Consider the following 14,962-nt stretch of genomic DNA (forward strand, 5'->3'; position numbering starts at 1 on the left):
AGCACAAGCAGGGGGAGCAGCAGAGGGAGAGGGAGAAGCAGGCTTCCCACGGAGCAGGGAGCCCGATTCAGGGCTCCATCCCAGGACCCTGGGATCATGACCTGAGTTGAAGGCAGACGTTTAACCGACCAAGCCACCCAGGCACCCCCCAAAACAGTACAATTCTGAGTTCAGGCTAGAATAAAACTGGAACAAAAAACAGTGATGTAAAAAAAAAAAAAACACATGTTCATAACTCAATTCTTTAACTGCTTTAAGTATGTGTTCTTAGGATTGAGAAAGAACAATTTTTGGTCTAGTCCCAGTGCCTCATAACTCTGTCCTAAACCATTCCCAGGAAAAATGACAAAAACTCTGATTAATGAATTTGGAAATTCTGCTTATTTGAATCTTTTCATTTACCTCTTCTATTTTTGATGGTTTTCTGAATCATTTTGTGAGCCCAGTGCTCTAGGAACGTTTAATTGTCTGAATCTCAAGAGCTCTTGCAAGCAAGCCCCTTATAACTGTGACGTGCTACTATCTAAAGCAAACCCTGTACATAAAAGATCTTATCCTTTGTGAAGAATAGGAAATATAACTTTATACCTGAGGATTATCTCAACAATTAAAAACATTGAAATAATCATTTAAAGATTTATATACCATCTATATCCGTCAAATTTGTAGATAATGTCTACATACTGTCAAATTTCTAGATATTGACAACTTCCACAGTTGTTTGGGTTATCCTATTCATTTTTCTCATAAAACTTTTGCATAAAATCATAGGTCTGCCTGATGTTATATAGTCAATGTCTTGACCAGGGAATATTTGTTACAACCATAAATTATGCTATAGCAGCAATGTGGGTTCTTTATTAACTTAAACACAAACAATTAAAAAACAAAATATGCAAAGAACATTTTCATCATCATTAAATGTCATGAAATAATTTTTTCCAATTTGTTATAACTGCCTATGAAATTTAAAAAAGAACGAAAAACATCATTGAATTATTTTGTGTGAGATGTATTCTATAATACTCTTAAACTAGATTCAAAAAACAATCATGCCTGTACAGTAATAATTGGCTGAAAATATCCAATTATATTGATTATTTCTTGTACCTTAACCTATTTCACATATTCTTAACTACAGTAAATGTGTTTTTATTGCTTTTTAAAAATTACAGTATGTTTTAAAATTCTATTCAAAATGCAAATGTTCCTGGCATTAGAGAATTAAGGAAATACTAATTCAAAGACAAAAGTTTTCCATTTAGTTCAAAGTTGCCCTTTAGCCTTTAACCTACAATCATTTTATCTGTGATTAAAAAAATACAAGAAAAGAAATACCAAAAAATATCGGTATGCTTGTGAGACATTTTTGCCTGTAACTTTTCAGTGTCCCATGGAAACATTGCTTTCTATAGATTTTATTTCAGTGAAAGTCACCTTTTTTGGATGCTTTTAGATTTGTATGCTTTGAGGTTTGTGCAAGTAGACATATTTCCATTTCTTTCTATACCTTGGTAAAATGAAAAATATGATATTGTCCCTATAGCTCTGAGGCACCATTCCTATCAAAGTCTAGTTCAGTCACTTCAAATGACAGTAAACTTCCCTTCATCTTTCCTGTTTTCCTCCCCTTCTTACACTACACTTTGGTGTCTCTCAAAGAAAGCCCATATCATAATTTTAATTCAGCTAATCCAAAATGCTACATTATCAAAATGTTCCACTTGGGATAAATAATCCACAAGTCTAGCCTTGAGCCTACAAGGAAAACCATGGTGGTTTGTCCTCAGGTAAAAGGAGAAATAGCCATAAGTTGTTCTTTTCAAACCATCCGTTAGCATTAAACTTGATTCTCAGAGAATGCTTACAGGTAAGTGGCATACACAAAAAGAGATTCTACAAGCTAGGATGAACAAACTCTGTGTATGCACTATACGTATGAATATTTCCCCTATTTTAAGATGAACTTCCATTCTCCCCAAAAGAAAAGATGCTTTTATTTATCAACCTTTGTAGTATGAATTCTGCATACTACAGATCCAAGTTACTTTGGAATCATACTCAGTGATTCTCAACCTTCACTTTACACATTCATTTAGGAGCTTTTAATTTTTTAAAAAAAGATTTATTTATTTATCTTAGAGAGAGAGCAGGGGAGAAGGGCAGAGGGAGAGGGAGAGAGAAACCCAAGCAGACTCTGTGCTGAGCGCAAAGCCCCATTCAGGGTTCGATCTTACAACCCTGAGATCATGACCCTGAGATCATGACCTGAGCCAAAACCAAGAGTCAGTGCTTAACTCACTGCACTACCCAGGTGCCCCCACTTAGGAGCTTTTATTTATTTTTATTTTTTTATAAGATTTTATTTATTTATTTGTCAGACTGAGAGAAAGAGAGAGAGAGAGCACAAGCAGGGGGAGTGGCAGGCAGAGGGAGAAGTAGGCCCCCTGCTGAGCAAGGAGCCTGATGTGGGACTCAATCCCAGGACCCTGGGGTCATGACCTGAGCCGAAGGCAGATGCTCAATCAACTAAGCCACCCAGGCGTCCCGACCTAGGAGATTTTAAATCCAGCAGAAGCCTTGGTTTCATTCAAAGATTCATTCTTATTGGTTCAGGGTGCAATCTGAGTATGGTTATTTTTTTCAAAGTTCAAGGGATGTGTGTCATTTGCAGCCAGGATTAAGAACCAGTGACCCAGGGTAAAAATAACTTTATTACGTGGCATTTAACTGACCTCTAGAAATTCACCCAACCCAGTATATGTTGTGTATGTCACACCTAGCCAAATATTTTTTACTGGAAAATGTATGTCTCTAAAAATATCAAAGCATTATTTGTTCAGCGTTCTTTGAAAATATGTCATGGAAGCAATATTTCATAATAATTCTCCCATTATTTCAGTGGAAGATCACGAGTTCCTTCTGAAACCAGAAATATGGTCCTCAGTGGTAAGTGGGAACTGATTAAGTATGCACAAATATACAAAGAATAACTGTGTGGTAATTACGATTATGACATAGATCTTTGTTTATTGATAGTCATGAAATAATAGTAACTGAAATACAGAGATACAGATTACGGAATATTACACCAGAATGCTAATAATGTTTTTGTGCAAATGATACTTTTGGTTATATTTCTTTACTCCATAATGTTTGATCTTTAAAGTTAGTATGCATACTTTTAACAAAACTACAAGCACGAAAACTCACAATTCGGGAGAAAAGAGAAAGGAATAAGAACAAGAAAAACAGAAAAAGAGACTGCAAAAACTTCTGTGGATTGCTTTGGGAACATCGAGATTATGGCAGGTCTTGAAAGATGACTTCGTAGAAGCCTTGAGGAAAGATCGATTTCAATTTCCGTAGAGTGTTTGTAGCAAGCTGTGCAATCTCCTCGTCAACACTAACACTGATAAAACCTTCTGAGAGTATTAGAACTCTTAGAAGAAATGTGTATTATTGTTAGGTGTCCTCAGTTTTTATAGTTTCATTATTTACAAAGGAAGATTCATAAATAATAGATTGTTTACACAGTCTAGTCCCGCGAATGAAAAGTGATATAAGAATGTTTCTTGTTTAAGGATATAAGAATTTATCACGCTTGGAAAAAAACTAAACCATTCTTCCTAATATTTTATAAATTCTTTCATTAATATAACCAGTATTTATTGAATATCAGCTAACAATCTAAATTATGTTAACTACCTAAAATTTAAGTTAAAATAAATAAATAAAAACAGATTTCAGTTTGTATACCACCCCATCCACCCCCCACAAAAACATTTTAAAAAATATAATTTTCCAACACTTAAAGAAAGGAGTGGGCAAATATCTATTTCTTTATATAAATCCTGTCCTCTGTTTTAATATTACATTTATTATGAAATGGGGTGGAAAACAAATTTTATCTTGGGCATAAGACCCATATTGTGCAGCTCTCTTGGAGACCCTGGCACAGGTGGACATGGCTGTCCCTCTTCCTCTGCCCACTAACCTTCCTGGTACTGCAGAGCTGGCCTCACTGATTTATGGAATACAGATTCAAGAATCCTATATCCACAGAAGAAAGAATGTCTCTTCTTTGCCACGAAGATTAATTCTAATTAATACTAAAATAGTATATTTATAGTGCTAATTTAAAATTGCTACAACTACTCAAAGACAATCTCCTTGAAAGCAGGAAAATTGCCTATCTTATTTACTAGACTACCCACCTCACCACATCTGGCAGTAAAGTCCTTCAACAAATGTTTGTTGTTGAGTAAGTTTATGAATAGAGTTTATAATTAGGAGACATACTGACATTTTCCTACCAGATAAAATTTATAAATAATTGTTTAAAAATGGTAAACATGTGCATCTATGCATTCATGACATAAGATGGTGTACTATAGCGAAAAGTGAGAAATGAGATGACATATGCCTTTATTAGGAGGTACTCATTAAATGTTTGTTTGTTTCCCTCTTTCCACTATATTACACAGCCTCTGATTTTAAAATCACTGAATACATATACAACTCCCATTAAAATAAACCATCCTATGTACTTGCAAGTTCCATGAAGTTTGGAGCAATAGCCATTTTGACCTTTTTGTTTTGTTTCCTCAACTCTTACCATGATATGCAATAAATATTTGTCAAATAAATAAAATGTGAATGAATGAACATCCCAATGTTATTGGACAATGTTATTGGAAAGTAAAAAATAAATAAAAAAATAAAAAAATAAAAATAAATTACATTGTATGTTTATATCAGTATCCCATTGTATCCTGCAGAAATGAAAGGATGAAACTTTGCAATCATTTTTCTTTCAAAGCTATTACATGTGATTCTTTAATCGAGTCACTTTTAAATCATATTTAAATTTCTATAAGGCTTTACCCAAGATACAAAGGGGATACAAAACTATGATTAGCAAGTCTCTAGAAGCCTGAAATGCATCATAGAGAAGACAACACACCCACACACACACTCTAATGTAAAGAAGATATAACTTTGTAATGACACTGACAAGCAGAACTTTCCAATCAGGAGGATTCTTTGAAGAGACTTGAACTAGACCCTATAGATCCTGCCAATTTCAATAGTCAGAGATTGCATAGGGAAGGGAGAACATTCTCATAGCATGGCCATGCAAAGTAACTTAGTGTCTAATGAACAGACTAGTTGGACTGATATATAGAATTCATGTAAGAGAGCTGTGAAAGATAAAGTTGGACAAATTCAAATAAAATAACCAACAGAGAGCCTTGGTTACCTGTTCAAGGAGACTGAATTTTATTCATTGAAGCATGAGGAAACATGTTTGAACAGGTTGGGTAGCCTCTAATGACCTGGCCATTTTGTACCTTCTCTGACCTGACCTCCTACCAACCATCACCTTGCTTCCTCTACTCCAGCCATAACGACTTTCTTGCTCTTTGTCAAAGGCATCAAGACTTACCTGCCTTAGGGCCTTTGTACTTGCTGATTAGTGCATTACTACTGCCATGCTTTTCCTCCAGATCTTTGTTTAGCTGGGTCCCACACTTCATTCTCGCACTGTTCAGCATGTTCCTCAAATAAGGATTCTATCATTCTATACTTGTATACACTGCTTAGGTTTTCTTCATAGCATCCTAACATATCTCTTTGTCACTCAGGGACACATACATTTTTGTTGTTGTTGTTTATTTGTCATTTGTCTCCTATTGTATAAGAAGTTGAAAAATAAATTTAATGCAGCATGAGTATCCTGACTCTGTCATGTTTACTCCAGAGCTTAGAAAATGGGTAGAAAGGAATGTTCAAGAAGTATTTATTAAATGAATTAATAACATCTTAATAGAATAACTAACTAACAAATAACTAAAGAAGAATTTCAGGCAGATTAGCATATAAATGGGAATCTATTACAGTAATCTAAATAAAAGGTAATAGATTAACCTGAAATGACCACCATGGAGATGAAGAAGAAGAAGGAGAAGGAGAAGGAGAAGGAGAAGGAGAAGGAGAAGGAGAAGGAGAAGGAGAAGGAGAAGGAGAAGGAGAAGGAGAAGGAGAAGGAGAAGAAGAAGAAGAAGAAGAAGAAGAAGAAGAAGAAGAAGAAGAAGAAGAAGAAGAAGAAGAAGAAGAAGAAGAGGAGGAGGAGGAGGAGGAGGAGGAGGAGGAGGAGGAGGAGGAGGAGGAGGAGGAGGAGGAGGAGAAAAGAAAGAAGAAAGAAGAAGAAAGGATATAAAAGCTTGGTTTGCCCTCACTAGGCTCAGAATCCTTATCTGTAAAATAAGGATTGTTGAACTAGAGTTATGATCTCTCATACCTTTCCAAACTGTGACTGCAAAATATTTGAGTCTAAGTATCATCAAGAAATGTCGATATCAGAACTGAGGGACAGGCGGGCGCCTGGGTGGCTCAGTCGGTTAAACATCCACCTTCAGCTCAGGTCATGATCCCAGGACCCTGGGATCAAGCCCCACATCGGGCTCTCTGCTTTGCAGGGAGCCTGCCTCTTTGTCTCCCTCTGCTTGCTGCTCCCCCTCTTTGCACGAGCTCACTCTCTCTCCCTCTCTCTCTCTCTTTCTGTCAAATAATTAAATAAATAAATCTTAAAAAAGACAAGACAAGACAAGACAAGAAAACTAAGGGACATGGAAAAGTGAAAGATGCCTCACAATTCTACCATGGTGGTTTGGAAAATGTTGATGCTTGTCCACAGCTAGGGGGCAGAAAGAGGAAGAGGGGTCAGAAAAAGCCAGGGACATGAAGAAGAAGAGAAAGAAGTGGAAAAGCCACATTGTGGATCATGTATAAGGAAAAGGAGCCATTTCAAGAGAGAAAGATGGTTGATAGAGACACACTGGGGAGGATGGGGCCTGGGATGGTGCCAGAGAAGATTCTTTTCAAGAGGTCCTGGATGCCTTTGGAAAGAGACATTTCACTTGAGAGATATAGACTCACAATTCTTGATAATAGAAAATATAGTTGTCTTGTATGATGTTGCTCCAATCAGTGAAATGAATCCCAAATAGTCCCAACTTGGAATGTCCACCTCACCCTGGATTCATTCAGTTCACACAAGCTTTCCTCCTTCTCAGCTCATTGTCCTACCTTAGAAGTTACCACCTAATTAAATCCCTCCCTAGAATTGTAAGTATTCTAACCATCCATGACTTCTGTCTTGCCCATCTCCAATCCATTCTCTAGAAAACTGCCAGAGAGATCTTTTTAATTTTTTCCTTGAATCGTATCCTATCACCTGCTCAGAAACCAGCCATGGTTTCTCATTCACCTGTAAAAGGAGAAATTACTTGATCTGACCATGCCCCCTCTCTGGTGTGTCTTGTTCCATTCTCCCGCACTCCCATACTCCCTACTTCCTATCACCCCATTCCTAAAGCTCTAGCAACACTGTTCTGTTTTATTTGCTGTATTAAAATTACCAGAAATTTAGAGGCTTGCAACCACACACACATATATTCTGTCAAAGTTCCTGTGGGCCAGGACTGCAGTCACACCTGAGCTTGGCCCTCTGCCTTCAGGTCTCACCAGGCTGCAGTCAAGGGGGCAGCAGGGCTGCATTTTCATCTACAGAATCAGTTGGGGAAGAAGCAACTTCTAATCTCATTTGTGTTGTTGGCAAAATTTATTTTCTTGCATCTAGAGTATGGTCCCTGTTTTCTTGCTGGCTTTCGTCTGAGAAACACTCTCAGTTCCTAGAGGCCACACTAGGAAGCTTCCTAGAGGCCACAGCTCTGTGCCACATTGCTCTCTCAGGAGGCCTTCTCACAACAGGCCACATTGCTTCCTCAAAAACAGCAACAGAGAGAGAGTCTCTCTCCTCAGAGAGTCCCCAGGCCCTCTCTTATGAGTTTTCATCTAATTAAGTCAGACCCATTCAGGATAATTTCACTTTGATTAACTCAAATTAACTGATTTGGAACTTCAACAGCATCTAGAAAATCTCTTCACTTTTGTCATATTCTATTGTCTGGAAGTAAGCCATGGGTCTCCACCACATTAACAGGGAGGAGACTGCACAGGGCGTAAACATCAGGGTGGGGACTCTGGGGCTCTGGGGGCCATTATAGCATTCCGCCTACTACAGCCTTCAATACAATCTTTCCTATGTCAAGATTTGTCTACACTGTTGCTTCAGTCTATTAGACTCTTCCTTTTGCTCTTCACCTAGTTAATTCCTAAACATTTTTCAGAGTTCAGTTTGCATATTATTTCTTCATTTTCCTTTCTGGACTATCCTATAAATACTACATGCTTTTATTTTTTGCCATAGCATATTTCAAAAGCTTCATTGAGATGAAATTCACATATTATACAGTTTACCTATTTAAAGTATGCGATGGCATGGAGTTGTGTACTCATCATCTAATTTTAGAATATTTTCATTATCCCCAAAGGAAATTCTATACCCATCAGCAGCCATTACCCATCCCTCTCTGCCACCAGCTCTAGTCAAACATGAATCCACTTTTTGTCTCTATACCGTCACCCACTTCATACAAGTTGAATCATACAAAATATGTGGCCTTGATGACTGGCTTTTTTCAGTTAGCGTGATGTTTTCAAGGTTCATTCATGTTGTAGCATGTTATCAGCACTTCATTCTTATTTACTAAATTCAATTCAAGTAACATTCAGTTGTATAGATATACCACATTTTGTTTATTTATCCATCAGTTGTAGCCTTTTGAGTTGTTTCCAACTTGAGGTTACTATGACTAATGCTGTTGTGAATGTTCATGCACAAGTTTTTGTCTGGACATATGTTTTCAATTCTCCTGGGATATATCTCTAGGAGTGGAATGCCTGAGTCATAAGGTAATTCTATTTTGATAAACTGTCAAACCATTCTCCAAAGTAGCTCTACCATTTCACACTACCATCAGCTATGTATGGAAGGTTTCAACTTCACCACATGTTTGTCAACATTTGTTACTGTCCTTTTCCTTGGGGGGGGTGGAGGGTTTACAGGTGGATTTTACCAAATATTTAAAATTTTAAAAAATCAATTTGACATAAACTTTCAGAAAATAGAGGAACACTTCTCAATGCATTTAGGGGGCCAGAACTACCCTGATACCAAAACCAACTATGCATTAGAAAAAAAGAAAATTAGGGGCGCCTGGGTAGCTCAGATGGTTAAGCATCTGCCTTCAGCTCAGGTCGTAATCCCAGGGTCCTGGGATCGAGCCCCACATCGGGCTCCTGGCTCAGCAGAGAGCCCGCTTCTCCTTCTCCCTCTGCCTCTCTCCCTGCTCATGCTCTCTCTCTCTCTCTCTCTCTGTATCTCTGTGTCTCAAATGAATAAATAGAAACTTAAAAAAAAGAAAAAAACAAAATTGTAGAACAATATTTCTCATGAAAATAGATGCAAAATTCTAAAGAAAATATCAAATCAAATTCAACAATATATAAAGAATGGTGCATCATGATTAAACGGGGCTTATTGCAGAAATATAAAATTTAACATTTTTATGAAACCAAATGCAATTTGCCACATTAATAATTAAAATAGAGGGCGCCTGGGTGGCTCAGATGGTTAGGCGTCTGCCTTCGGCTCAGGTCATGATCCCAGGGTCCTGGGATTGAGTCCCGCATCAGGCTCCCTGCTCAGTGGGGAAGCCTGCTTCTCCCTCTGCTTCTCTCTCTCTCTCTCTCATGAATAAATAAATAAAATCTTTAAAAAAACACATTGTTTAAAATAATATCATAATAATTAAAATAGAAAAATTATATCATTTCTAGAGATGCAGGTAAAAACATCTGACAAAATTGAACCATCATTCATGATAAAATAAGCACACTAAGAACAGAAGGAAACTTCTATCTGTAAAGGACAGTATAAAATACTTACCATGCTATTGTACTTGAGAGTGAGAGACTGAACTCGATCCTGATAAGATTGAGAACAGGGCAAGAATATCCTCTCACATATTTTTTTTTTCAACGTTGTACTGGAGGTTCTAGGCAGTGCATGCTTAGAAAAGAAAAGTTAAAAAAAAAAAAAAGACCATTCTTTCTCCCACTGAATTGTCTTAGCGCCCTTGTTGAAAATATATTTACCACAGTGGAAGTTTATTTCTGGACTCTGATTCTGTTCCGTTGGTCTATATGTCTATTCTAGTACCATACCATCTTGATTGCTATAGCCTTGTAATAAGTTTTAATGCCAGGAAGTATGAGTCCTTCAACTTGGTTCTTCTTTTTCAAGATTGTTTTTGCCATTCTCAGTCTATATCCATTACTTTAAGCCTTTGAGAACACATCCTCCCAGCTTATATGGTTCCAGACCGAAGTGTCCTTTTTCAGTCCTTCCTCAAATGCCAGACTATTCATCCCTTGGTTTGGAAACATGCCGCGTGCCTCCCCAAGTTATCACGGACAGTAGTCAACAGTGAGCACAAAAAGCAGCTGGAAATCACGGACAGGATGGGAAACAAGGGCCTGTTCAGAGAAAACGACAGACTTAGGTCGCCAGCAAGTCTTTGAATAGGATGTTGTGGGAACAAAGTGACTGTCATAGTGAAATGTTGGACCATAAATCTTAGAATAAATTCTTTTTTTATTTATTTTTTTAGAATAAATTCTTAAAACGGTTTCCTTGTGTTTTTCTTTTCCTCATGTGGACTGGGCAGATGGTGTTGACTAAGTTAGCTCACTTTCTCAGACTCCTGCAAAATGAAATAAAGCTGTGCTGTTTCTCATGTGCTCTTTGCAGATCTTGCCTTTTGGCCTTTTGTAGCTAATGTTCATGAGATTTTTTTTTTATACCGGCTGGAAAGTAAGCAGTCCATGCTCTGATTACGCTCAGAAGAAAAAATAAGTTATTGTTTAGAGACACACTTATATTGAGAGAGTTGCAGTAAAGTTATCCATATATGAAGCTTTTGAGATCATATGTCTACATGCCAACTCTTTATATAGTCACATCAGACCCTGTCAGATGGCCAGAGAAAGTTACTGCTTTCATTTTACAGAAGCAGAAACTGTAGTTCCAAGAGGTAAAATGACTTGCTTACATAAAGAGGCATGGCAGGGACAGAGCCAGGATCAAAGTGCAGTTTGTCAGCCTCCTTGGGTCACTGTTACAGGTTGAATTGTGTCCTCCAAAAAGATATGTTGAAGTCCTAACTCCTGGCGCCTATGAATGTGAACTTATTTAGGAATAGGGTCTTTCTAGATGTAGTCAAGTCGAGTTCATTAGAGTGAGCTCTAATTAAATATGATTGATGTCATTGTAAGAAGAGAAATGCCATGTGACAACAGAGACAAAGATAGTTAGCAAGCCAATGAATGCCAGGGGGTGATGGGAACCATCGGAAGCTGGAGGAGGCAAGGAAACACTCTCCCCTACACACTTCGGAGGGAACGTGATCCAACATCTTGCTTTTGGAGGATGAGGATGAGGATTCTAGCCTCTAGAACTCTGAGATAATGAATTTCTGTTGTGCGATGCCGCCTAGTTTGTGGTACCGTGTTATGACATACCTAGAAAATGAACACAGACACTATGCAGTCCTTAACACAAGACTTTATAACAGAAAATAAGCTTTCTCAGAGCACCAAATGGCGTCTCACAATATAAGAACCTTTCCTTGCTATTCCAACTCAATTCCACTGCGTTGGACAAATTCAATCTTGGCCAGTGACGATGGTATAAAATATTCTTCCCCTGTGTGAATACTGCCAATAAGGAAAAGCTTCCAAAATCATGCTTCAAAGAACTCCTCCTTTTGCACAACTCTGTCTGTTTGAAATTTCTTCCTCAAACTAATTGGCCTTCCACCCACATCCATCCGTTAATACAAGTTCTGCTTTTTGAAGGTACTTAGGATTGTCTAATTTCTCTTTCATATCACAAGACTTTAAACACTTAAAATCAGAGAGATAACCCCACATTCTCTTTTCTTCTGAGAATTTCAAATGTTCCTCATAGATCATGCTCCAAAACCATTCGTTATCCCTACTGGACAGATGTCAGTGAATCCGTGTCCCTCTAAGGGCAGCACCCAGAACTGAATGCCAAATTTCCAGCATAGCTGCTTAGAAGAGATGAAAACAGAGCCAGCTTGTTTGCTCTCTATACACCTCTTCTGAAACAGAAAACTGTTACTATTATAGCCCAAACGGTCTCTCAATGAAGTAAATCTTAACAAAAGGAAGAACCGTTTATTCAGATTAACATATTGTCATGGCCATACTACCCTGAACATGCCTGATCTCATCTGATTAGCATATTGATGTAGTTGGGGTTAGGGCAAATTTTAGAGTCCATCACTTTTTCCATGTGAAGATAGAAGAATCTAAAAAAATACAAGAGCATGGGATGGCAATAAAACTGAGTAGGTATCAACTCTGTAGAATAAGAACCCCAAGTATTGCAGCAAGTTTGAAAAATGAGCCAAATAAAACTTCAAATTGAATGTGAATAAATAATTCAACACTTAGGATTTTATTTTATTTTATTTTTTAAGAGAGGGAAGGAGGAGGGGCAGAGGGAGAGAGGGAATCTCAAGCAGGCTCACTGCTGAGCACGGAGGCCAACCTGGGGCTCGATCCCAGGACCCCAGAATCACAACTTGAGCTGAAATCAAGAGTCAAATGCTTAAATGGCTGAGCCACCCAGGCGCCCTTCATCACTTAGGATTTTAAAATACATATTTTCTATGGACTAAATAGTGTCCCCTCCAAGTTTGTATGTTAAAGCCATAGTCCCCTGATCCCCCAGGGTGGTTGTATTTGGAGATAGGGCTTCTAGGAGGTAATTAAGGTTAAATGAGGTCATAATAATGGATCTTCATAGTATAGGATTAATGGTCTTAGAAAAAAGGAAAACGGGGGCTCCTGGGTGGTGCAGTCAGTTGAGTGTCCAACTCTTGGTTTCATCACAGGTCATGATCTCAGGGTCCTGGGATCAAGCCCCAAGTTGGGATCCATACTCAGCGGTGAGTCTGCTTGAGATTCTCTCTCCCTCTCCCTCTGCTCCTCCTACTCATGCTCTCACTATATATAACATAAATAAACAGATGTTCAGGGGGAAAAAAAGGAAAAGATGCCTTTCTCTCTGTCTCACTCCCCGTGTGCATGCACCGAAGAGAAGCCATGTGAGGATATAGCAAAAAAAAAAATAGCCCACCTGTAAATGAGGAAGACTGCTCTCAACAGAACCAAGTCAGCTGACCCTTTGATCTTGGATTTCCTGGTCTCCAGAACTGTCAGAAGCAAATTTCTGTTGTTTAAGCAACCTGGACTATGGTATTTTGTTATGGCAGCCTTATCTGGCTAATGCAATATTAATACAGGATGAAGAAATAAGATAAATAGCAAAGTGTTTAGACTCAAGAACTTCTTATCAAAAACTCCACATGAATTGAAATATGTTAAAGCTGTTCCAAAAAGGAATGTGGCCAAGTTGTTCTAATCCAGGTATAACTGAAATGTCAGTTGGCACCTGCCTTTTCATTAGAGTTAGGTGAGTGTACGTTGAACTGCTGCTTTCTAAGTTGCTTGCATCTAAATGCTTCCCTGAGATTGTGTGTGGTCCTAAAGTTCATGAGCTCAAGTTCTTATGACCCCCTTGGCCTCCCAGCTCCTGCGTTCACACCTTCAGTCTCTGCTTTGCCTTAAGAAAACCAAGCATCCCCAGGCTTTAGTGCCACAACTCCAAGATCATAAGCAGGGCCAGTTACATGGCTGTGTAACCAGTGCAGTCACACAGGGTCCTGAGTTTAGTGCCCCGGTTAACTGCCTTGAAATTCTTAATCATTCTATCTTTCAATTTGCATTTCTGATGGGCCAATGGAGTGTGTACCTTCTAAACAGCTCATCAGAAGCTCTCAGAAGAATTGAGCTCCTATGGCTACAGCAATACCAAATCAATAAATTGCTCCTATTGTTCCTTTCCCTCCTTCCAGGTTATACTCCTTCAGTCCCCATACCCATTACCTAGAGATACTTCCTAGGTAAATTACCTATGCTCAAGTCCCCACTTAAACTTTTGTTTTCCAAGGAAGGGAAATGAATATTAAGGCAGTTGTGACACTAGACACTAAGGTTCAGTGTTCCCAGAATACAGACCCCAGAAAGTAATAATAAAGTGAGGCCACCTGTGTGACTTTCCTGAGTTCCTTTCCACCTACTCCTTTTGAATAATTAATATGAGTCATATATTTATTATTCAACACCATTGCAGAATATGGTCTACTTATGCTATGATAAAATATGCAGATGAACAATATAACTGATGATTTTACAAGACTGTCAAATGGATGTCTATGTCTGGATAATCATGACCATGAACAATTATCATGGTAAGACTAAAAAAAAAGGAAAGAAAAAAAATCAAAAAGTCAAATTTTAAGAAATTTGTGAATATGATATAAAAAAGTGGACTGAAAGGAGATACACTCTGAGTGAAAGAAAATAGGTTTGGTAGAAGGAACAATCCACAAGTTAATAATACACCTATTCAATTACAGAATTAATAGAAGTTAAATAATGTGTACTGATGGAATAGTTTGAGGTTCAAATAGATTCTTATTAAAATGTTAACTAGTGCAAAGCTTACTTTCCCTATTCATACCACTGCAGCAAGTCCTGCAAAAAATAACTAATTTCTTTTTTTCTGAATGTTTCTTCTCAAAACAATCCAGGTTGTATAATAGAGCAGGATAAGCATGAAACTACAAAAAAAAAATGATTTGGGATTTATGCAAGCCTTCCTGGAGTTGGGAAATTTGGGGGGTTGGTTTCTTTTTTATCAGATTAGGTCTAAGTTCATCTAATAGAAGGAAACTTTCAGAACTATAGTGCAATGAAAATGACGTTTAAAAGTAAGTTTTCCATGAATCAAAAAGAATGATTGACACTTGTTCTACTTCTTTACTGTTGAACAACAAATCGTCAAGCAACTTAGTGACTTAGAAATACAGCAGTAGTTATTTAACTTTCCTATCTTCAA

At 37.8% G+C, this 14,962-nt stretch overlaps 1 long non-coding RNA gene across 1 annotated transcript in view; it reads left to right on the forward strand.

Moving 5' to 3' along the window:
• Positions 1–2,954, forward strand: part of LOC148164411 (uncharacterized) — an 86,463-nt gene extending 83,509 nt beyond the window's left edge. Inside the window, exon 3 of the long non-coding RNA XR_015768264.1 lies at positions 2,903–2,954. This is a non-coding gene — a long non-coding RNA (uncharacterized LOC148164411). The remainder of the gene's footprint in view (positions 1–2,902) is intronic.
• The last annotated feature ends 12,008 nt before the right edge of the window (positions 2,955–14,962 follow it).

This window comes from Eumetopias jubatus, unplaced genomic scaffold (assembly GCF_037043125.1).
Source record: "Eumetopias jubatus isolate StellerSeaLion01/CBP00866 unplaced genomic scaffold, mEumJub1_p1.0 scaffold_5, whole genome shotgun sequence".
Classification (NCBI taxonomy): Eukaryota; Metazoa; Chordata; class Mammalia; order Carnivora; family Otariidae; genus Eumetopias; species Eumetopias jubatus.